The sequence below is a fragment of the Scyliorhinus torazame genome, chromosome 13 (genome assembly GCF_047496885.1).
Source record: "Scyliorhinus torazame isolate Kashiwa2021f chromosome 13, sScyTor2.1, whole genome shotgun sequence".
NCBI classification, from domain to species: Eukaryota; Metazoa; Chordata; class Chondrichthyes; order Carcharhiniformes; family Scyliorhinidae; genus Scyliorhinus; species Scyliorhinus torazame.
The window spans coordinates 214,645,236-214,669,734 of NC_092719.1; the positions used below are offsets into that span (position 1 = coordinate 214,645,236).

Consider the following 24,499-nt stretch of genomic DNA (forward strand, 5'->3'; position numbering starts at 1 on the left):
TTTATTCTTTGGTCAAAAATTAGGAACTATCATTTTTAACCTTGGTGGCCTAAAAACAAATTTGTGAATCTTGCTCCTGCTCAACTGGGCCGACAGTCTTGATGTTTCTGCCGTTTTACTTGCTGGGATTTCTTGCAGCTGTGAATCTAGGGAAGGCATCCTGACTGGAGAATGCTTGCATGCTGCTGAGACCCTTAGTGACGTGCTCACGGGCGCATAAAACCTGGTGGGGTTCCCCAAAGCTTATCCGATCAAGAACCAGATGTAAGGCCAGTCCACTGGCCCTTTCTTTTTAAAAAAAAATGTATTTATTAAAGTTTTTTAACACAATTTTTCACCCTTACAAACAATAACCCCCCCCCCTGTAACAAAATTAAAAGAAATCGCACAGAGCAAGATATATACATGGTAAAATGATATGTTACATAGCTTTGTACAATGGCTCTCTCCCACACGTGCCAGTTTCCCCAATCCTTCATGTTATCTCTTGCTCATCCACCCTCCCAGGCAAGCCCCCCCCCCCCCCCCCCCCCCCCCCAAGGTTGCTGCTGACCGACCTTCCTCTAACGCTCTGCGAGATAGTCCAGGAACGGTTGCCACCGCCTGTAGAACCCCTGCGCAGACCCTCTCAAGGCAAACTTAATCCACTCCAGCTTTATGAACCCAGCCATGTCGTTTATCCAGGCCGCCACGCTGGGGGGGCTTCGCCTCCTTCCACATTAGCAAGATCCGTCGCCGGGCTACTAGGGACGCAAAGGCCAGAATTGCCTGCCTCTTTCGCCTCCTGCACTCCCGGCTTGTCCACTACTCCAAATATTGCTAGCCCCCAGCTTGGCTTGACCAGGACTTTCACCACCTGAGATATTGCTCCCGCCACTCCTCTCCAGAACCCCTCCAGTGCCGGGCATGACCAAAACATATGGACATGGTTTGTCGGGCTCCCTGAGCACCTTCCACATCTGTCCTCTACCCCAAAGAGCCTACTCAACCTCGCCCCCGTCAAGTGCGCTCTGTGAACCACCTTAAATTGTATCAGGCTGAGCCTGGCACACGAGGAGGAGGAATTAACCCTACCTAGGGCATCAGCCCATAACCCCTCCTCAATCTCCTCCTCCCATTTACCCTTCAGCTCCTCTACCAATGCTTCCCCCTCTTTCATCTCCTGGTATATTGCCGACACCTTGCCCTCCCCGACCCATACACCCGAGATTACCCTGTCTTGAATTTCTTGTGCCGGGAGCAACGGGAATTCCCTCACCTGTTGCCTCACAAACGCCCTCACCTACATATATCTAAAGGCATTTCCCGGGGGTATCTCAAACTTCTCCTGTGCCCCTAGGCTCGCAAACGTCCCGTCAATGAACAGGTCCCCCATTCTTCTAATCCCCGCCCGGTGCCAGCTCTGAAACCCTCCCGTCCATCCTCCCCGGGACAAACCGGTGGTTACCCCTGATCGGGGACCACACCGAGGCTCCCATTGCACCCTTGTGCCGTCTCCACTGGCCCCAGATCCTTAGCGTTGCTGCCACCACCGGGCTCGTGGTGTACCTGGTCGGCGAGAGCGGCAGCGGTGCCATCACCAACGCCCCCCAGGCTCGTTCCTTACAGGACGCCATCTCCGTCCTCTTCCATGCCGCCCCATCTCCCTCCATCACCCACTTGCGGATCATCGCCACATTTGCTGCCCAGTAGTAGCTCCCTAGGTTTGGCAGCGCCAACCCTCCTCGGTCCCTACTGCGTTCCAGGAACCCTCTCCTTACCCTCGGGGTATTATTCGCCCACACAAACCCCATAAGTTCTTGAAAGTGTGGATGAGCAGAGGGATCTAGGTGTCCATGTACATAGATCCCTGAAAGTTGCCACCCAGGTTGATAGGGTGGTGAAGAAGGCCTATGGAGTGTTGGCCTTTATTGGTAGAGGGATTGAGTTCCGGAGTCAGGAGGTCATGTTGCAGCTGTACAGAACTCTGGTACGGCCGCATTTGGAGTATTGCGTACAGTTCTGGTCACCGCATTATAGGAAGGACGTGGAGGCTTTGGAGCGAGTGCAGAGGAGATTTACCAGGATGTTGCCTGGTATGGAGGGAAAATCTTATGAGGAAAGGCTGATGGGCTTGAGGTTGTTTTCGTTGGAGAGAAGAAGGTTAAGAGGAGACTTAATAGAGGCATACAAAATGATTAGGGGGTTGGATAGGGTGGACAGTGAGAGCCTTCTCCCGCGGATGGAAATGGCTGGCACGAGGGGACATAACTTTAAACTGAGGGGTAATAGATATAGGACAGAGGTCAGAGGTAGGTTCTTTACGCAAAGAGTAGTGAGGCCGTGGAATGCCCTACCTGCTACAGTAGTGAACTCGCCAACATTGGGGGCATTTAAAAGTTTATTGGATAAACATATGGATGATAATGGTATAGTGTAGGTTAGATGGCTTTTGTTTCGGTGCAACATCGTGGGCCGAAGGGCCTGTACTGCGCTGTATTCTATGTTCTAATACTCCTACCTACTCTTGGTAGGTCTTGGTGATCTTGGTGATCATGATGGGAAGGTACTGAAACACAAACAGAAACCTCGGCAGGGCGGTTAAGATGGTGGTCCGCCCGAGATTCCTCTTTGTGTTTCAGTGCCTCCCGGTGGTGATCACGAAGGCTTTTTTTAAAAGGATTAAAAAGAGCATCATGGGTTTTGTGTGGGCCAGGAAGACCCCAAGAGTGAGGAAGGGATTCTTACAGCGTAGCAGGGATAGGGGGGGGGGGGGGGGGGCTGGCACTACCGAGCCTAAGTGAGTATTATTGGGCCGCTAATATTTCAATGGTGAGTAAGTGGATGGGAGAGGAGGAGGGAGCGGCGTGGAAGAGATTAGAGAGGGCGTCCTGTAGGGGGACTAGCCTACAGGCTATGGTGACAGCCCCATTGCCGTTCTCACCGAGGAACTACACCACAAGCCCGGTGGTGGTGGCTACACTGAAGATTTGGGGACAGTGGAGACGGCATAGGGGAAAGACTGGAGCCTTGGGGGGGTCCCCGATAAGAAACAACCATAGGTTTGCCCCGGGGGGAATGGATGGGGGATATGGAATGTGGCAAAGAGCAGGAATAACGCAACTGAAAGATCTGTTTGTGGATGGGAAGTTCGCGAGTCTGGGAGCGCTGACCGAGAAATATGGGTTGCCCCAAGGGAATGCATTCAGGTATATGCAACTGAGGGCTTTTGCGAGGCAACAGGTGAGGGAATTCCCGCAGCTCCCGACACAAGAGGTGCAGGACAGAGTGATCTCAAAGACATGGGTGGGGGATGGTAAGGTGTCAGATATATATAGGGAAATGAGGGACGAAGGGGAGACTATGGTAGATGAACTAAAAGGGAAATGGGGAGAAGAGCTGGGGGAGGAGATCGAGGAGGGGCTGTGGGCAGATGCCCTAAGCAGGGTAAACTCGTCGTCCTCGTGTGCCAGGCTAAGCCTGATTCAGTTTAAGGTATTACACAGGGCACATATGACTGGAGCACGGCTCAGTAAATTTTTTGGGGTGGAGGATAGGTGTGCGAGGTGCTCGAGACGCCCAGCGAATCATACCCATATGTTTTGGTCATGCCCGGCACTACAGGGGTTTTGGATGGGGGTGACAAAGGTGCTTTCAAAAGTAGTCGGAGTCCGGGTCGAACCAAGCTGGGGGTTGGCTATATTTGGGGTTGCACAAGAGCCGGGAGTGCAGGAGGCGAGAGAGGCCGATGTTTTGGCCTTTGCGTCCCTAGTAGCCCGGCGCAGGATATTGCTAATGTGGAAAGAAGCCAAGCCCCCGGGGGTGGAGACCTGGATAAATGACATGGCGGGGTTTATAAAGCTAGAGCGGATTAAGTTCGTCCTAAGGGGGTCGGCTCAAGGGTTCACCAGGCGGTGGCAACCGTTCGTCGAATACCTCGCAGAAAGATAGATGGAATGGGAAAAAGAAGGCAGCAGCAGCAGCCCAGGATCGGGGTGGGGGGGGTGGGGGGGGGAGGAGGAACCAGAAGGACTCTCAGGGTTGTTAATATATACTGTATAGTATGTATAGGTCGTTGCTACAGATAATTATATATTGGACTGTTAAATTATATTTTTGGAGAGTGTTACTTGTGACAAGGCAGTTGCCAATTAGGGCTAGTTTTCATTTTTGTTATTTATTATTTATTCATTTTTTTGTTTTTTTTTGTTTATAAAATAGGTCACTGTTATTTGTGTTGTTATAATATTGTGTAAAGGATGCACAATGTACTGTGTTGGTTGACCAAAAATTTTCAATTAAATATTTAATAAAAAAAAAAGAAACCTCGGCAGGACCACCATTTTGACCGACTGCACTCTACCCGCTAGCGAGAGCGGTAACATGTCCCATCTTTTGAAGTCCTCCTCCATTTGCTCCACCAACCTCGTCAGATTCAGTTTATGTAGGGCTATCTGGATCCCCAGGTACCGAAAGCTCCCCTCCGCCCTCCTCAGCGGTATATCGCCTATCCCCCTTTCTTGGTCCCCTGCCTGTAGTACAAAAAGCTCACTCTTCCCTACATTGAGCTTATAGCCCGAAAACGCCCCAAATTCCCTTAAAGTCTGCATGACCTCCACCATCCCCTCCATTGGATCCGCCACATACAGCAACAGGTCATCCACATAAAGCGACACCCGATGCTCTTCTCCCCCTCGAACCACCCCCCTCCATTTCCTAGACTCCCTCAATGACATGGCCAAGGGTTCGATCGCCAATGCAAACAACAGGGGGGACAGGGGGCACCCCTGCCTCGTCCCCCAGTACAGCCGAAAGTACTCCGATCTCCGCCGGTTCGTCACTACACTCGCCACCGGGGCTCTGTAAAGGAGCTTAACCCTTCTGATAAACCCTCCCCCGAACCCAAACCTACGCAGCACCTCCCAGAGGGACTCCCACTCTACTCGGTCAAAGGCCTTCTCCACGTCCATAGCTGCCACTATCTCCGCCTCTCCCTCCTCCGATGGCATCATTATCACGTTTAAGAGCTGCCGCACATTGGTGTTTAATTGCTTGCCCTTTACAAATCCCGTCTGGTCCTCGTGGATCACCCCCAGGACTCAGTCCTCGATCCTCGTGGCCAGCACTTTTGCCAGCAACTTTGCATCCACATTGAGGAGCGAGATCGGCCTGTACGATCCACATTGCAGTGGGTCCTTGTCCCGCTTTAGGATCAAAGAAATCGTCGCTTCCGACATTGTCGGGGGCAGGGTCCCCTCCTCTCTTGCCTCATTAAAGGTCCTCACTAGTAGCGGGGCCAACAGGTCTACGTACTTCCTGTAGAACTCCATCGGGAACCCGTCCGGAACCGGGGCCTTCCCCGCCTGCATGCTCCCCAAACCCTTGCTCAGCTCCTCCAACCCAATTGGTGCCCCCAAACCAGCCACCTCCTGCTTCTCCACCCTCGGGAATCTCAATTGGTCTAGGAATCGTCTCATCCCCTCTTCCCCCGCTGGGGGCTGGGATCTGTACAGCTCTTCATAGAAGGCCTTGAATACCTCGTTTATTTTCGTCGCACTCCGCACCGTAGCTCCCCTTCCATCCTTGACTCCCCCTATTTCCCTCGCTGTCATCCTGTTACGGAGCTGGTGTGCCAGCATCCAACTAGCCTTTTCCCCATACTCGTAGGTCGCCCCCTGCGCCTTCCTCCACTGTGCCTCTGCCTTCCCTGTGGTCAACAGATCAAACTCCGTCTGGAGCCGTCGTCTTTCCCCAAGTAATCTCTCCTCAGGGGCCTCTGCGTATCTCCTGTCCACTCTTTAAAATCTCCCCCACTAACCTCTCCCTTTCCATGCCCTCTGTCTTCTCCCTATGCGCCCTGATGGAGATTAGCTCTCCCCTGATCACCGCCTTCAACGCCTCCCATACCACCCCCACCCGCACCTCCCCGTTGTCGTTGGCCTCCAAGTACCTTTCGATGCACCCCCTCACCTTCCCACACACCACCTCATCTGCCAGCAGTCCCACATCCAGCCACCACAGTGGGCGTTGGTCCCTCTCCTCTCCCAGCTCCAGTTCCACCCAGTACGGGGCGTGATCCGAAACGGCTATGGCCGAATACTCTATTCCCTCCACCCTCGGGATGAGTGCCCTGCCCAGAACAAAGAAATCTATCCGGGAGTAGGCTTTGTGCACGTGGGCGAAAAAAGAAAATTCCCTGGCCTGCGGCCTAGCAAACCTCCATGGGTTCCCCCCCCCCCCACCTGATCCATAAACCCCCTAAGCACCTTGACCGCCGCCGGCCTCTTTCCAGTCCTTAATCTGGAGCGGTCCAGTGCTGGGTCCAACACTGTATTGAAGTCCCCACCCATTATCCGGCCTCCTACCTCCAGCTCCAGAATGCGCCCCAACATGCGCTTCATGAATCCAGCATCATCCCAGTTCGGGGCGTATACATTTACCAACACCACCGACGTCCCCTGCAACCTACCGTTCACCATCACATATCGCCCTCCATTATCCACTACGATAGTCTTGGCCTCAAATGACACCCTCTTCCCCACCAATATTGCCATTCCTCTATTCTTCGCGTCCAATCCCGAATGGAATACCTGTCCTATCCTTAACCTGACGTGGTCCCCCCCCCCCAGCCGACTAGCCATCTCCTTTTCTAGGCCAGTCCCGTGTCCGCCTCACCCTCCAGTCCCCCAGCCGGGGGACCCCCGCCCCGACCACCTCTTCTGTGTCCCATTCCCTTTCGGCCAGTGCAGCTGCAAACCCCCCCCCCCCCGCTAGACCCCGTCTAGCTTTTTTGCTCCCCCCATATCACTCCCGTAAGTCAGCTGACCCCGGCTTCCCCCGCCGTCCCATTGACCTCCCCGTGTGGGAGTGTCCCATTCAGTATGCGTTCCTCCATTCCCCTTCCCGCCTTTCTTCCCTAGCGTGGGAAAAACCCCACGCTTTCCAAAGCCTGCCCCGCCCCCTCTGGCGCAGCTCCTGTCGCGGCCTTGTCTCTCTCCCCCAGCCCATGTAACATTTCCTGCGCGTGTCTGACCCCCTATATACAACAACCATCACACATCAAACCTCAAACATCCCCCCACCCTCACAAACCCTCAGTTTGAGTCCAACTTTTCGGTTTGTATGAAGGTCCACGCCTCTTCAGGCGTTTCGAAATAATAGTGTTGATCCTTGTGTGTGACCCACAATCACGCTGGCTGCAGCATTCCAAATCGCACTCCTTTCCGATGCAACACCGCCTTGGCCCGGTTGAAACCCGCTCTCCGCTTTGCAACCTCCGTGCTCCAGTCCGGGTATATTCGGATCTCTGCATTGTCCCACTTGCTGCTCCGCTCGTTCTTGGCCCATTTCAGGACCCTCTCTCTGTCCGTGAACCGGTGAAATCTCACCACCATCGTCCTTGGCGGCTCATTTGCCTTGGGCCTCCTCGCCAGCACCTGGTGTGCCCCATCCAGCTCCAGCGGCCTCGAAGGGGCCTCCGTGCCCATCATCGCCCCGAGCATCGTGCTCGTGTATGCCCCGGCATCGGCCCCCTCCACTCCTTCAGGGAGACCCAGGATCCGCAGGTTCTTTCTCCTCGACCTGTGCTTCAGGTTTTCGAGTCTTCCCGCCCACCTCTTGTGCAGCGCCTCGTGCTCCTCCACTCTCACCGCCAGGCCCAAGATAGAACATAGAAAATACAGCACAGAACAGGCCTTTCGGCCCACGATGTTGTGCCGAACCTTTGTCCTAGATTAATCATAGATTATCATTGAATTTACAGTGCAGAAGGAGGCCATTCGGCCCTTTGAGTCTGCACCGGCTCTTGGAAAGATCTCGTCCTCATTCTCACTGACTCTTTTCTGTACCTCCTGGATCTTTACCTCGTGGGCCTTCTGGGTCATCCCTAGCCCTTCAATTGCTGACAACATAGGCGCCAGCATCTCCTTCCGCAGCTCCTCGAAGCAGCGCGTGATGAACTCCTGCAGCTCCGGCCCACACTCCGCTTTGTCCCCGGCTGCCGCCATTTTGCTTTTCTTCCCTCGCTTCTCCCGCTGCTCCAATGCCGCTTTTTTGGCCGTTTCACTTCTGGTCCGGTCCATAAAAATTGAAGGGGGACCTCTCTCTTCCCTTCCCCACGGGTTGTCTTCAGAAAAAATTCCGTTGGGTCTCCTCTAACGAGCCCGAAAGTCCGTGATAGCGGGAGTTGCCGAATCGTGCGGTTTAGCTCCGCATAGCCGCAACCGGAAGTCCCGCTGGCCCTTTCTTGTAGGGTCCACCAGTACGGGGGGGTTTCTCTGGGTTACGGAAACGACCCAGAGAGCAGGCAAGTCTGTTATAGACATGCAGATATAAACACCAGCTGTAGAGAGCTGCGATCAGCTGGATGTAAGACAGGATGATCCTCTGGTCAGAGTCAATTACCTCATAGTGGAAAGACTGTGGGGGAGGGGTGCGGGGACAGGACAGGTTACTTCATTTCATGTCTCTTGGAGCAGGAGAATCAAACTAATGGGAATCTTTTGGGTTGTGGGGGAGAAACCCACGCAAACACGGGGAGAATGTGCAAGCTCCACACAGACAGTGACCCAGAGCCGGGATCGGACCTGGGACCTCGGTGCCATGAGGCAGCAATGCTAACCACTGCACCACCGTGCTGCCCGATTCTATTCTATAATAGCACTAAAGACATGAGAGCAACTGACACGAACACCGTTGATTAGAAATGAACGGTTAAGGAAAGCTGTTTCCTTTTGGGGAGGGGGGGGGGGGGATGTGGTGAAAGGTGTGTTCTAAAATAATGAAGCAAATTGATATTGGGATAATAAAACAAGCAGGTATTTTTCACTGAACAGGTTTTTAATGAAATTAATTGTGCCATAACCTCAGGATAAGTGCTTTGTGGCCAGTAAAATACTTTGAGCGTTGTCACTGTGTTACGATCCTAGCTGGTAACATTGGGCAAGTTAGATCCCAAAGTGAAACCATAGCTTTACCTTTGCAGCCACATACAAATTAGGAATTATAAAACATATTAGCATATCTATCTTGTACTGTAATATTCAGGGTAAGTATGGGTACATTGCAGAATGGTTACAGCACAGAAGGAAGCCATTTGATCATAAAGTACATTTTTTTCAATGGATTAGTACAAACGTGTGTCAAAACAGGTTACAGCAAATAAACACCCGGGAAAGATACTCCCCAGCAATCAGGTTAAGACTGCAAACACTCTTTCCCCCCCAAAACCCCCCCCCCCCCAAAACATGCGGCCATGATTCGCTGGCCCCTGCCCACACTGTGCCACCCAAATTTTGCAATTGTGCCTTGTACACACATCCATGTCGAGGACAGTCTCTATCAAGAATAGTTATGTTCCTGGTAATGTCCTCTGGGGAACGCGACTGTAAATCTTTGTTCATTTGCAAAAATGGTGCAAAAACAATAAACTGTTTTTCCTACTGTAATATAGTTCTAGTTCACAAACACTGATATAATATCAATGCTTGACAACTAGACTTTATTTAATGAAACCCTGAAGGAAAATCTAAAAATAGTTGTAGCTGACTGCTCTATCTATTCCTTACTTTTAAACAATATCCTTGAGTTTTAAAGCCCTAATTGAGGTGAACATTCTTTGCAAATTTTGTGAATCTGCTTTATAATTGTGAAAATGTTGCAAAAGTAGCTCCAAACACATTTTCAAATGAAATAGTCCAACTTAATCATCCTTAATTTGGAATTGATATCTGTATTATGCCGTACTGAAGTTGCAAAATAAAAATATTTCTCCCTATAGGATGAGTGCTATTTGTGGCAGCAATCTATCTAGCATATCTATCATATATGAAATTGCCATTCTTGAATGTGTCATCTAAGTAGATGTTTTGAGTTACAGTGTACCCAAGTCATTGAAGGTGGCAAGACAGGTTGAGGGAGCAATTAATAAAACATACGGGTTCCTGGCTTCTATATATAGCGACAGAGTAAACAAGCAAGGAAGTTATGATAAACCTGTATTAAAACGACTGGTTCAGTAGGGCGGCATGTGGTGCAGTGGTTAGCACTGGGACTGCGGCACTGAGGACCCGGGTACGAATCCCAGCCCAGGGTCACTGTCCATGTGGTGTTTGTACATTCTCCCCATGTCTGTGTGGTGTTATGGGCCAGGGTTTAGAGAACCCCAAGGTGTATCATGGAGTTCACCTGACCCACAACCTTTAATAGATGGTGGTATGGGGAGCACACGTCCCACTCTACAGGTGTGGTACAGCAGAAATCAAAAAGTATTTGTTAAAGCAAAACAATGTTTATTCTATGTACTCAAGTTAACCTTTTTAAAACATACAGTGAACATCTTAGCAACCATCAATTCAGATACAACCCCCAAAGAATACAACACTAAGTAATCCTTAATAACTTCCCAAACAACATCCAGAAGACAAAAAAACGACACCTTTTAACAGAAGCACATCAGGTTTGCATTCACTACTGAGAACATTTATAATTCCGAATTCACCAAATGATCAAGGGATAGTCTTTTCATGGCAGAGAGATCAACAGTACACCCGCTCTGTCTGGCTTCAGCTCCAACACTGAAAACGAAACTAAAACGCACCCTGCAGCAAACAGCCTAAAACAAAAGTAAAAAGCTGACAGACTGCCCAGCTCCACCCACACACTGACATCACTGATAAACACCCATTTCTTAAAGGTGCATTTCTTAAACACCCATTTCTTAAAGGTACTCTCACATGGCAGTGGGTTTCACCCCCACAACCCAAAGATGTGCAGGTTAGGTGGATTGGCCATGCCAAATTGCCCCTTAATTGGGAAAAAAATAGTTGGGTACTCTAAATTTAAAAAAAAAGACTGGTTCAGCCGTGACTTTTTTTAAGCAGACCTCCACATACTTTCCCCACCCCCACCCCCCGTTTGGAATAGTGGGGAAGTGGTGGAAGATTCCCAAGCTGATTCTCAGCCCGTTGTAATGTGTTACGAGTGCTGCTTCCCTAGCCAAGTCCAGGTTTGACCTGAACCCGGAGCTTCTGGTCCAGAGCGAGGCATGCTACCACCGTGCCACATGGCCTCCTCATGAAAGTGTTAGAGAGAGTGCAGAAACGATCCACGCGAATGATCTCAGGGATGGAGAACTTTAGTTATGTAGAAAGAATGGAGAAGTTGGGACTGTTCTCCTTGGAGAAGAGGAGTTTTGATGGAAGTGTTCAAAATCAAGAGGGATCTGGACAGAGTCGATGGGGAAGGACTGTTCTCATTGGTGGAAGTGTTGACAACCAAAGGATTTAAGATGAATGGCAAAAGAGGCAACAGTGACATAAGCAACATTTTTATGCAGCAAGTGTTAGAATCTGGGATGCACTCCTTGAGACAGTGATAGTGACAGATTCAATGGTGCGTTTCAAAAGGGATTTGGATCGTTATTTGAAGAGAAGATATCTGCAGGACTACAGGGAAAAGGCAGGACTGTGGCATGAGCTGAATCGCTCATGCAGAGTGCCGACGCAGACATGATGGGTCAACTGGTCTCCTGTGCTGTAACCAATCTATTCAATGATTACACCGGTCCTTAAAACAACTGTGCAGCGCAACTAGTTGTTTCCTCTCATTCAGCCAGTTCGGTATCCATGCTGACACTGGGCGGGATTCTCCCTTCTGGGGACTAAGTCCCCATGCCTGCCGGAAAACGGGCGAGAATCACTCCGGACTTTTTCATCGATGGTCCGGGGTGATTCTCCGTTTTCCAGGAGGTTAGCAGAGCCCCGGTGTGCGTCCTGCAGCTCTGGCTGCTGGCGGGGCACTGCTAGCCAGACCGCACGGCCGCGCATGTGCACGGCGGCCGCAAGTGGGTCCGCGCATACGTGCGGCGGCCCATCTCGGTGTGGGAGCCGCTGACATGGCGGGGTCACACAGCGAGCCCACACAGCGAACCCACGCAGAGGAAGGTAGGTCCCTCCCAGATCGCGGGCCTGGCCACTGTAGAGACCCCTCCCCAGAGTCAGATCCCCCCACCCTCCACCGGGCTGCGGGTCCCACCTCCCGCCGGGTGATCCCATATGTCAACCACGCTGTTGGGAGGTCGACCGCGGAGAATCGCCGTAGCGGCCTGTTCCAATGGCCCCCGACCGGCGCCGCATCGACTGCGCGCGCAGGACTGGTGCGTCTGCAGAAGCGCTGTTGCGCCGAATTTCCGGCGTGAACGGCTATACTCCGCCCCGCTCCGGGTGTGATTCCGGCGCGGAGGGTCGGAGAATCCCGCCCAGTGTCTTTCATCCCATGGGCTTCAACTTTGCTGGCAAGTCTATTGTGTAGCACTTCATCAAATACTTTTTGGAAGTCCATGCACCACATCAATTGCATTAATCTCATCAAAAACCTCCCATCAAATCAGCAAGCGTGATTTGTCCTCAAAAGTCCCCTTGCTGACTCTTAACTGCTCCACACTTGTCCCAGTGACTGTCAATTTTGTTCTGGATGGTTGTCACTAAACTGTTTCTCACGGATGAAGTCAACTGACTGGCCTGTTGTTGAGGTTAGCCTTCCGCCCTTGTAAAATATGGTGTAATATTTGCAATTCTCCTCCCTGGCACTGCCCCCACATCTGGGACGGTTTGGAAGATTATGGCCAGTGCCCCTGCACTCTTCGCCTTTACTTTCCTCCGTATCCTCGGATGTATCCCAGCCATTCCCGGTGACTTATCTGCTTTAAGTGCAAACCAGCCTGTCCAGCAGTTCCTCTTTATCATTTTTTGATTCATTCAGCATCTCTACTAACCTCTCTTTCACAATTACTTTGGCAGCAGCAGTGATGACACATCCAAGGCACAGCTGAGACATTAGTGCAGAGAGAGGTTTATCATTCGGAGCAATGAAGAGCAACATCCAAAATGTTAACTTGGCTTTTTCCTTTCATCTGACCTGTTTCCGTTTGATTTGGTGGGCAGCATCGCCCTCTGACTCAGAATGTTTTAGAATTTTGTATCCATTAGTACTTGGAACGGAGGACGCCAATGACATTCTAGTGCAGCACTGAAGGATATTGCATTGTAGGAGGTGATATATATTAAATGAAGCATGCAACAGTGTATTTGTTCTAAGGGTTCAGATGTAGGTTAAAAGCTGAGTGACACAACTCAATGAAGAATATTCGGTTTTCCTAGTTTCCTGCCCAGTAGTCACAATCAAAATACATTAACTCATTATTTATGTCATTGCCACATTTAGAAAACTTGATTTGCGATAGACAGTATTTCAAAAAACATATTGTGATGTTACTAAGATTAATTAGGCTTCAATTGTAGCATCTGTGCAAAATATTCTAATTTTGCAATGATGTTCAGTAAATATGGCATCGGCTGCTGACCCGACTCTGGAGCAAAGTGGAGATTCATTCTGCATTCAGATCAACACTGGCTCTGGATTTATAATACAGATTTAGCGTTGGTGAGAAGTGCTGCCTCGCATCTGTAGGATAAATAATGACGCTATTTATAAAGGCAATTTTATTTTTTCTCTGCTTTAATTTCAAATTTCTTGTAATTTGCTGTGTCTTTGCAAAACGCAGCCCAAAGTGTTAGCAAGAAGCAATTCCTAATTTTACAGATAGTGGGATGGGTGAATGGAGTAATTGTGTGCAGGAAACATGGAAAATAATTAACCTCGGTCAAAATCCAGATGAAGGCTCAATTTATAAGTAATTGGCTTTTTCTTATTTTTATGTTTAGTCACTGGAGTTTTAGTGAAGTGCAATCAATGGCTATGTGAGATTTGGTCTAAATCGCTGTTTTTCAACGTTTTTTTCCCCATGACCCACTTTTACCAACCGGCCTGCCTCCACGACCCATGCTGGCCGGCCTTCGCGACCCACTATTATTTCCTACCTTAATGCAACAGGTGAGCCTGCTTGGTCCTCACAAGCTCACTTGCATTGCCATTCAATGCTACATTTCTGCTAATGACTTGAACTGACGATTAAAAAAAAAAATTGTTTTTATTAAAGCTTTTTTTCAACCAGAATTTTTACATAACAGAAAAATAATTACATTGAATAGACAATTCCCCCCCCCCCCCCCACCCCACCCCCCCCGATTGCTGCTGCTGCTGACATTTTACGCTCCCCTAGAAAGTCGAGGAAAGGCTGCCACCCGCTGGGAGAACCCCAGCAAGGACCCTCTCAAGGCAAACCTTATTCGCTCCAGGCTGAGGAACCCAGCCATGTCAGTCACCCAGGTCTCCACACTCTGGGGTTTCAAGTCTCTCCACATTAACAAGATCCGTCTCCAGGCTACCACGGAGGCAAAGGCCAACACCTCGGCCTCTTTTGCTTCCTGCACTCCTGGATCCTCGGACACCCCAAAGATCGCTATTGTTGCACTAGGCTTCACCTGCGTGTCCAAAATCTTGGACATAGCCCTCGCGAAGCCCTGCCAGAATTCTTTAAGTGCCGGGCATGCCCAAAACATATGGACATGGTTCGTCGGACTCCCTGAACACCTCGCGCACCTGTCCTCCACCCCAAAGTTGAACTGGCAATTTAAGTTCTTGCTGCATTCTTTGAAAAAAATCGAGAGGTTTGTCCCTCGAACTCGCCATGCACCTTTGAAGTTTTGAGTGTTTCAAACTTTCATTTGCCAGTACTTCCCTGCATATAACACACATGGGCTTTGCATCGGCGCTATTAAAGCCATAACTCAAGAAATCATCATTCTCCTGCCTTGTTCTGGATTTCAATTTCTTCTTAATTGTTTGTTCACCAGAGGCTTGTTCACCTGGAGCTCTGTATGTATACAGCTCACACCAGCACTCTTTTTTTCCTGCCGTGGACTCTCCTGAGGAGCTCTCCAGCAGATTCAGTTGTGAGATCCTGCCCTGTTTGTGTTTCTGGCCCGCTATTCCTTATTACAAAATGATCCATCATCAATTCTTCTCACAGTCCTGTTGCTTGTTTGCTGGCGGCTACAAAATAGAGGAATCTCTCCTCCGTGATTTCGCGACCAATGCACAGATGTTAAAGGGTGAGTGATGTCTGTGTACGTGCCGGGTGTGCGACTTCTCTGCCGCATTCTCTGATGGAAAGACTCCATCGTTCATATTTTAAGGCCGGTTGTGGCAGGCATTCTTTATTTTTTACTTTGAAACTTTATTTCCAATACCTGATTTTTCCAAGTTTATGACTTTTACTACTGAAAATTAAAGCAATTTCAGTCGAACATGTGCATCCTTACATTTACACAAACTTTATTTTAAATATTTTTCCATTTCTTTAGAAATTTGTTTTTACTTTACAAAGAACTTGTCAAACTGTCAAACACACACTATGTCAAAATATTTCTTGCTGGTTCCACTGCATTGCACTATCCAAACATCCAAGTCATCTCCTTTTCCATTCACACCTAAAGCACTTACTTCCTGGTTGCCAAAGAGTGGTGAGACAAAGTGATGACTGTGTAGGTTTCTTCCAGTGTTGACATGTGTCAGCCGTATTGACTGGCCTCATTTGATCGGTTTTCCTCGCTGACCAACCTGGTCTGGCTCCACTCTCACTGTCCAGTAGCAGTTACTGTCGTCAGATGCATCAACCCCAGTCACGGACTGCTGACCACTTCCTGACCCGTACTTCATGTCGTGGGAGTGCAAGCGGACGTTGTGCCGGCCATTGAGCTGCTTGAAGACTGAGCCGCAGGTCATGTATTGTCAGTCGGTGGTTGGGGACGAGCTGAGCATCGCACAGAGGATGAGCACCAGAGTGGAGCTCCAAGCTGGGGCCACCGTTGGCATCGCGTGCCCATCGACGTCGAACATCGACAGGGTTACATATGTAACTTTGGCGTTCTGTCCATATCGCCAGCAGGGTGGGGAGCAGATTCATAAGAGACTAGGACATTTTTTGGGGGTGCTGTTGGTCCCGTTGTTTGGAACGGGGCCGTGTGTCCCCACTCATTATCGGGGTCAGCATAGTCACAAGTTTCCTCCTCTATATTCTCCCATTCTGCCCCCGGCCATTATCCATGGATTCTGCGGTGAATGCACATATTATCCCTCTTTTTATGGATAGTTGCGATTTCAATTTTTCAGTCTTCCACAGGCACTTTAACTGGTCGGTTGTGCGAGCTCTATTCTCTTTTCCTGTTTTGTGCAGAACTTTTACTGCAGCCTGCAGGTTGTTGCATTTCCTTTTAAATTCTTCGACATTTTCTAGCACCGCATTCTGATCTTGGATCGTGCGCTGTTCCTTTTGATCAGCCTTCTCGCACCTGAGCCTGAAACTGGCTCATCTGCACTTGGCTGGCTTGGTTCCTTCCCCCTCTCATTCCTACATTTCTGGGGGCTTAGCAAAGCCCTCCTCCCCGACTAGTTTCCTGAGAATCTTTGAGATGAATTCCGTCAGGTCCTTACCCTCTGCGCCCTCCGGTAGTCCAATGGCCGGCAGGTTCTGTCGGCGGACCTCTTGGTCGCCATCTTCCCCTCTTTCTGGGTCGGCCCCGAACTAGCCGCCTTTGCTTCGGGCGAGGGGATCTGCTCCTCCTGGTTGGCGGCTGCCTTCTCCAGGTCATGCACTGATGCCTCTTGGGCCGCTCTGCTCTGTCCATTGCTCTCTTTATGGGAGCCAGCGTGGTCTCTATTGCTGAGTTCATTACCGACTTCTTTCACTGCTTCTGTATGCTTTAGTAGCTCAGCGGAGATGAACTCCATCAGCTTCTCTGTTGACGATTATGGGTCGGAGTTGGCAATTCTGTTGGGGATCCTGTCTTCTCAACCTTGCCCCTCACCTGATGTGTGGTGACCCTCTGTTAAATCCCCATCAGTCAGCTCTCCCCCTCAAAGAGGAAAGCAGCCTGTGGTCATCTGGGGCTATGGCGACTTTAACTTTTACCTTGAATGGCGGCTGATGATTAGCTATTGCATAAGGAATCAAGCAATGGATGATGGTGTCAGACATTTCAGACATATCAAACATGTCATAGACCTGAAATATTTCCATTTGAACTATTTACCCAATTCCCTTGTAAAATTGTTATTGAATTTGCTTTGCCACCCTTTTAGGCGGTGCAATTTAAAAAATGTTTGCTTCTCATCTCCCACCTTTGCCATCTCTCGGCCTCTTAAATCTGCATCCACTTGTGACGGATCCTCCCGTCAGTGGAAACAGCTTTTCCTTATTCACTCTAGCAAAAATCTGGAACTACAAGTCTAATGATGACCATGAAACCATTGTCGATTGCCATAAAAACCCATCTGGTTCACTAATGTCCTTTTTAGGGAAGGAAATCTGCCATCCTTACCCAGTCTGATCTACATGTGATTCCAGACCCACAGCAGTGTGTTGACTCTTAACTGCCCCTTCCAGGGCAATTAAGGATGGGCAATAAATGCTGGCACAGCCTGCGATGCCCAAGTCCCATGGACAAATACAATAAAAAACCCTGGCAAGTGAGAAGCAGCGGATCATTTGTAAGAGATGGTAGGTAATTTCAAAGTAACCTGGATAGTAATCCTGCAGCTTTCAATCCAAAATCCATCAACCTGGGGATTACTGATGGTAATATTGACAGACAGACAGACATTTAAAGCTTCCGCAGACTTCCTCTATCTCATATTTTAGTGAAAACTTAACTTGTTTCCAATGCTCTGTTCTAAAAATTGGACAGAGTAATGTGATAGGAACACATTAATGTACTTTTCTTAGGAATATTATCAATAGTAATTGCAGTTCATGGTGTTTTGAATAAGACAAGACAGTTGGCCTGTCAAACATATTTAATGCTTTGTAATAAGCGTATAATGTATTTCTCAATTTCCTCAGGACTCGTAATTTATTATAATATTTATTGTCACAAGTAGGTTTACATTAACACTGCAATGAAGTTACTGTGAAAATCCCCTAGTCGGCACATTCCGGTACAGGGAAGGAGAATTCAGAATGTCCAAATTACCTAATAGCACGTCTTTCGGGACTTGTGGGAGGAAACCGGAGCACCCGGAGGAAACCCACGCAGACATTGGGAGAAAGCGCAGACACCGCACAGACAGTGACCCAAACCGGGAATCGAACCTGGGGCCCTGGTGCTGGGAAGCAATAGTGTTAACCAGTGTGTTACCATGCCGCCCACTGTTTACAGCTTACAGTAAAGTATGATTACAGAAAGGGTTCAAATACAATTGAGCTCATGTTTACTATAGTACAACACTTCCAAGCCATGAAACCCAGTTTCAGCTGCGGTTCAAAGGAAACATAGACATAGAAACGTACAAAATACGTCAGGAGGAGACCCTTCGAGCCTGTTCCGCCATTCATTATGATCACGGCTGATCATCGAACTCAATAGCCTATTCCCGCTGTCCCCCCATATCCTTTGATCCCCTTTGCCCTAAGTGTTACTTAGGGTGACTTAGCAACACTCTTGTATCTTAACATGCTGATTGTCCAACATGCTGGTAGTCTGAAAGCTTCAAACAGTGGTAGCCTGAACATATCTCTGTCTGTTTTCTCTTCTTGTTACAAATAACAGGCTTTTAAAACCTTGACTTCACTGGAATTTGCACTTGTATATCACCCAAATGACCACAGGATACGAGAGCTGCTCTCCACAGCTGACACTGGCTTCACAGCTAGGAAGAGTTGTACTGTAGTAAGCATGAGCCCAATTGTATTCCAACCCTGCTTTCTGTAATCATGTTTAACTATAAGCTGAGAGGTTCCATATTGTAGGCCTTCTGAATCTAGGGTGACAATTCCAATTACAGGTCCTGAGGAAATTGCAACAGCACTATATAAGCTAATGACAAAACATTAAATTATTTTTGGCAACTATGAACTAGTTTTATTCAAAATACTGTGACCTGGAATTACAATTGGTGATGTTCCAAGAAAAACCCTTGATGTGTACATATCACATTTCCCAAGTGTTTTACAGTTAATGGAATATCCATTAGAGTATGTAGTTACTGTTGCAATATAGTCGTTATGCGCAAGCAAGTTCCCACAATCAGAAATAAATAAATAATCAGATACTCTGTGTTTTGATTAATGGTTGAATATTGGCCAAGACACTAAGCAGAGCTCCCCTGCTCGTCTCAGAAATATTGTCAATGGATCTTCTACATCGGCCTGACGGGGCTTCAATTTAACACCTCGTCTGAAAGACTGCACTCCAGACAATGTAACAGTAATGTGCTGGAGTGTCAGCAAGATTATGTGCTTTGGACTCTGAAGTGGGACTTGAACCCACGACTTGGAAGGAAGAATGCTGCCCACGAAGCCACGACTGACACAAGTAACTGCTGGCACTTGTTAATGAGATACAATTTAAAAATCTTGCAGCTGTTGCAGTTGGAGGTTGATCTGTTGACTGTGTTTTGAACCATTGTCTCAATACCATTACCTCTGATGTGGGTTCTCCATTCGTTGGAGGAGGCGAGAATGGAGAGCTGCTGGAGACCCCTTGCTTTTTTTTGTCACAACATCTACATATTGAAAACGGAAAATTCACAGATTCTCAGCTCTGATGGTGAAGTGCAATCAAAATGTAGGTTTCAGATTAACTGACCTGCTTTTATTTCAGGAGTCTAGTGTTTGGGTCCTGTTTATCTTTGTGCAGGATGCAGTGCGCTGGGCTGGTGATACAAAAGAACTAATGTAATTTTAGATAAGATTTTAATAGAGTTGCATTTTATTTTTTCAGTTATCTGGTTGAACAGAGGGATGTGGAATTAAACGTAAAAGATAAATGGGACAGTACTCCATTGTAAGTACAGTTTATCTATAATTTATTAGAAATCTTTTTTATGCGCATTTTTCCCAACTGCAAAAGCTTTATGTCACGCTTTCGCCTACTTTTCCATTATAGATACGTACATAGACAGATTCCATTATAAATTCCTATGTAAACTTGTTGTGCAGTAATTACACCTTCCCAGCCTTGAAGACACAGTAATGTCTGTTGTGTGTGATACTCCAAAGTCCTAAGCTCCTCTGTTTCCCAAATTGCTGTACTTTATTCAATGTTATCCATAGCTAGATTGAACAATATTTTATATCATTAAAAATAGGATGTACACCTTCAAAATGGGGATTCAGGATTATGTCTGCATATGTTTGTTCAATTAAACCACTCGCTCGCGTTCATGAGAAATCTAGTGCCCCCTTTAAAAACATCTCTTCGATCAAGATATTGGACATCTCCGAAACACTCCACCAGCTTGTCATCCCTTATTTCTGATCATGCCCTTTCAACTGCCTTTGAATGCTTTTCTATCTAAAGGTGTTGCGTAAATGCAAGTTCTTGCTGTAGAAGGCAATACTTGATCCTGACTTCCCAAATAGATCACCCAGTGCAGATTGAATTGGACGTGTACTTATGTAAAAAATCCACTGCCCCCAGATCCTCGAGTAACGAATGCTTTCTGTACCTCTGAGAGAATTTTCCCGCTGTTGTGTAACTGAGGTACCCAAACAATGATGCGGGAGGGTATTAAAGCTCTTGCCTCCCTCTGCTGTGATTTCATGCAGTGCAAATGACGTTCATATGAAGCTGCATGCTGTAATAATTTACTTTTCCAAACTTGCTCTTATGGCACGGTTCCATGGACAAATGCCGCCCTTCAGTATCGCAATCGTGCGTGAGCCCAGCTGTGGTTGGCTCTGAAATGCATTCAACAGGAGTTCATTGTTCCTGTAGCTGTCCCACCCAGCCTCAACCAGCGCTTTGTCCTGAACTTTTACCATCTGTTACCAGACTGCCACTTTGGGACAGTCTCTCTCAATAACAGGATAATGACAGATGTGTTTAGTATCAGGCCACCGTGTCAGATTTTTCCTTTAAATGTTTCCTTTTTTCAAACTTTATAAAATAACTAGCTTTTAATTAGAATGCAGAGCAATCGTTCAATTTGTTTGGAAAATCCTTAAACTGAAGAATCCAGCTCTTTTTAAGTATTTAATTCCGCAACATTTGGGCTATTGAATTCTGAGCTTAGAAACGTGGAAAACATGAATTTATAGCATATAAAGAGGCCATTTGGTCTAGTATACTTGTGTCCACTGGAAAATTGCTATCCAGCCTAATCCCACTTCCATGTTCTTGGTCTGTACCCCTCCAGGTCGCAGCACTTGAAGTGCATATCCAAACTTTTTTTTTAATGCAGTGAGAGTTTCTGCCCAAAATTTACATCCTGCGAATTTCAGACTTCCAATAATCTTCTGGGTGCAAAAACTTCAATCTCCTCTGGTACTTCTGCCAATTACTTTAATTCTGGAAAACACAAGAAATGTGGACCCATCTAGGTGAAATGGGCTCCAGGTCCTGAATGTGCTACTCAATTATTTTTTATTCTTTGGTGCGGGCATCACTGACGGGGCCGGCATTTGTTGTCCATCCCTAATTGCCCTTGAACTGAGTGGCTGACTAGACCATTTCAAAGGGCAGTTAAGAGTCAACCATGTTGCTGTGGGTCTGGAGTTTTATATTGGTCGGACCAGGTAAGCACAACAGATTTCCTTCCCTGAAGGACATCGGTGAACCAGATGTGTTTTTACAGCAATCGATGATAGTTTCATGGTCACCGCTGCTAAGTCTAGCTTTATACTTCAAATCCAACCAGCTGCTTTGGTGGGATTTGAACCTGTTTGTTACATTAAGAGTAAATTCCAAGGGCATGAGGACAAATTCTGAAATTCAAAGGAAAGTGGGACATTGAAAATTGCAAAAGAAATAGAAATTAAGCTAGATACTGATCAGGGACTGGGGAAAATAGTGAAATCAACGGAGGTCAATTCTGATTCATGCCCGAAAGAAGCACCAGCGATCATGTTTTTCTTTTACTGATGTCAACTCCCGTTGCAGACAAATGCTGAATTAAGGCAGGTTTTACTATCAGTTTTAGATATAAAAATACAACTAAACATTTTTTTAAAAGTAAAGCAAAAATTCACTGGCTGTGTTGCAGCCAACAGCACCACTGTCAACTCACCAGGCAGCCATACCTTCCTTGAGATAGTCTTATCGCTTAAACCACTGCTCTCCATTTGATGCAGAAAGCCTTTCAGCCACCTCTTTTCCGAATGCGGCTGTTCTTTTCTCCACTCTGCACAGAGAATCAAAATCAATAGTCCTCTTGACAGTGTTTGCACAGACGAAGGCATGATGTGAGAGCCAGGCAGCAGAGTCCATTTATATGGAGACCCCACCATATACCATCTCCTCGGCCTGTGTCTGTCCCCCCAGCTGATGTTGCTGCTTCTCTTCTCCTCCAGCAACACCGGCCCTGACTCTTGCACCGCAGCAGCTGATCCAGGTTTAAAAAATATAAATTTAGAGTACCCGATTCTGTTTCTTCCAATTAAGGGTCAATTTAGCGTTGCCAATTCACCCACCCTGCACATGGGCAGCACGGTAGCATAGTGGTTAGCACTATGGCTTCACAGCACCAGGGTCCCAGGTTCGATTCCCGGTTTGGGTCACTGTCTGTGGGGAGTCTGCACGTTCTCCCCGGGTTTGCGTGGGTTTCCTCCGGGTGCTCGGGTTTCCTCCCACAAGTCCCGAAAGACGTGCTATTAGATAATTTGCACATTCTGAATTCTCCCTCTGTGTACCCGAACAGGCGTTGGAATGTGGCGACTCGGGGCTTTTCACAGTAACTTCATTGTGATGTTAATGTAAGTCTACTTGTGACAATAAAGATTATTATCTGTGGGTTGTGGGGGTGAGACCCATGCAGACATGGGGAGAATGTTCAATCTCCACACGGACAGTAATCCGAGGTCTTCGGCGCCGCGAGGCAGCAGTGCTAACCACTGCGCCACTGTGCCGCCTTCAGCTGGTCCAGGTTGTGTATTGCTGAGTGCGTCATTTGCTTTTTGTTCTCCCGTGTCTCTCGTTCAGGCCCTGTGCTGCGCTGTCAATGGGAGATTTCAACCGGGCACAACTACTGGCCAAGCCAAGCTGCCTTTGATGCTGCTATCTCCATCATCATTGCAAGAGAATTGATAGAGAAATATTGGGAAGACCAGTGCAACATGAAGACACTGTCCGTCACTCTAATGAAGGCTTATGACCTGGCACTTGGGGACAGAGTCTGGAGATGGGCTAGAATTTGTGAAGACCTTGAGAAGGAACTGTAGCAGGACAGTCAGACAAGAGTAAGAATTAAGTGTGGGGGAGAGTGAGAGTTTTAAATCAAAGTTGCATAGTACCAAGGACTGGCACCTCACCCCTTCCTTTTCCTGATTGTCATGGAGGTCCTAACTCCGCAAGTGAGACCGGAAGTGCCATGGTCAATAATGTTTACAAATGACATTGAGACAAATGACATTGAGCTATGTGGTGGGAATGATGAGAACGTGACTGAGAAAAAAAACTGGAAGATATGTGTGAAGATCAGTAGGCAAAACACTCAATACATGGACTGTCAGTTTGAGCCTAAGGAAGATGATCTGAGTGAAGATGAAGAGATTATTGGTGAACACTTGGGGAAAGTGAGTAGCTTCAAGTGCCTTGGCCAGTGGTGATGGAAATATGGAATAGAAGTTAAGCAATAGATTAGCTCTGGTTGGAGTAATTGGAAGAAGTGCATTGAAGTGAAATGGAAAAATGGCACTGAAAGGAAGAACCTGCAAGACCAGCCTAGTTTATAGTGCAAAATCCTGGGTCGCGTGAAGTAGCGAGGAATGACTGGATATTGAGATGGATGTGTGGAGTAACAGAGAATGGACAAGATGAGCCAGCCTGTCGGGCTCAGTGAAGATTGTGGGAGTATTGAAGAAAGTAGAAGAGATTGAAATGGTAAGGTCATCTTGGAGAGGAAGAGAGGACATGCGAGGCGAGTGATGTAGTTAGGACTGCCAGGAAGAAAGAGAAAAGGAAGGCCGAAGGTCAGATGGAAGAATGCAGTGGCAAGAGACGTTTTAACATAGTGGGGCGGTAGAAGAATGGGTGATCAACCAGACCATCACTGGAGATCCAAAGTAAAATGGGAGAAGCTGAAAGAAGAAATTGCAGTCTGTGGCAAATGCTAGATGGGTTCATTATTTCATTGGCACTAGGTGGATCCATATTGCAAGGAACATGATTGGGCAGTTTAACACCTGTTACAAGGAATGAAGAAGGAAAGATTTGACCCACTAAGATTAATCAGGCTGCCTCAAATGGTGCAAGCTGCTGTTATTGCACGCAGTCAGGAGATGAATTTGCTTTTTTGTTGGCGCAAGATTTTATAAGATGCAATCACACTGCAGTCGTAGAATTTACATGAAGTGGTTTTGAATTCTTACCAGCAGTAAAGTTGGAGCGCAGATTGAAGTCGAGGGTCCAGATGAAAAAAAAATCGCTTATTGTCACAAGTAGACTTCAAATGAAGTTACTGTGAAAAGCCCCTAGTCGCCACATTCCGGCGCCTGTTCGGGGAGGCTGTTACGGAAATTGACTCCAGAGAGAAGCTGGGTGAGCCCATGGAGCAATTCGCCTTGCACTGTTTCAGTTTGATGACATTTGAAGCATTCAAGAGCGTGGCACCAAACCATATAAGG

The 24,499-nt window shown here is 47.7% G+C and overlaps 1 protein-coding gene across 1 annotated transcript in view; it reads left to right on the plus strand.

The window, feature by feature from the left end:
• Nucleotides 1-24,499, plus strand: part of abtb1 (ankyrin repeat and BTB (POZ) domain containing 1) — an 88,359-nt gene that overhangs the window by 3,313 nt on the left and 60,547 nt on the right. The window contains exon 2 of the mRNA XM_072473045.1: nucleotides 19,659-19,721. The gene's annotated coding sequence lies outside the window, so the exon portion shown is untranslated. The remainder of the gene's footprint in view (nucleotides 1-19,658; nucleotides 19,722-24,499) is intronic.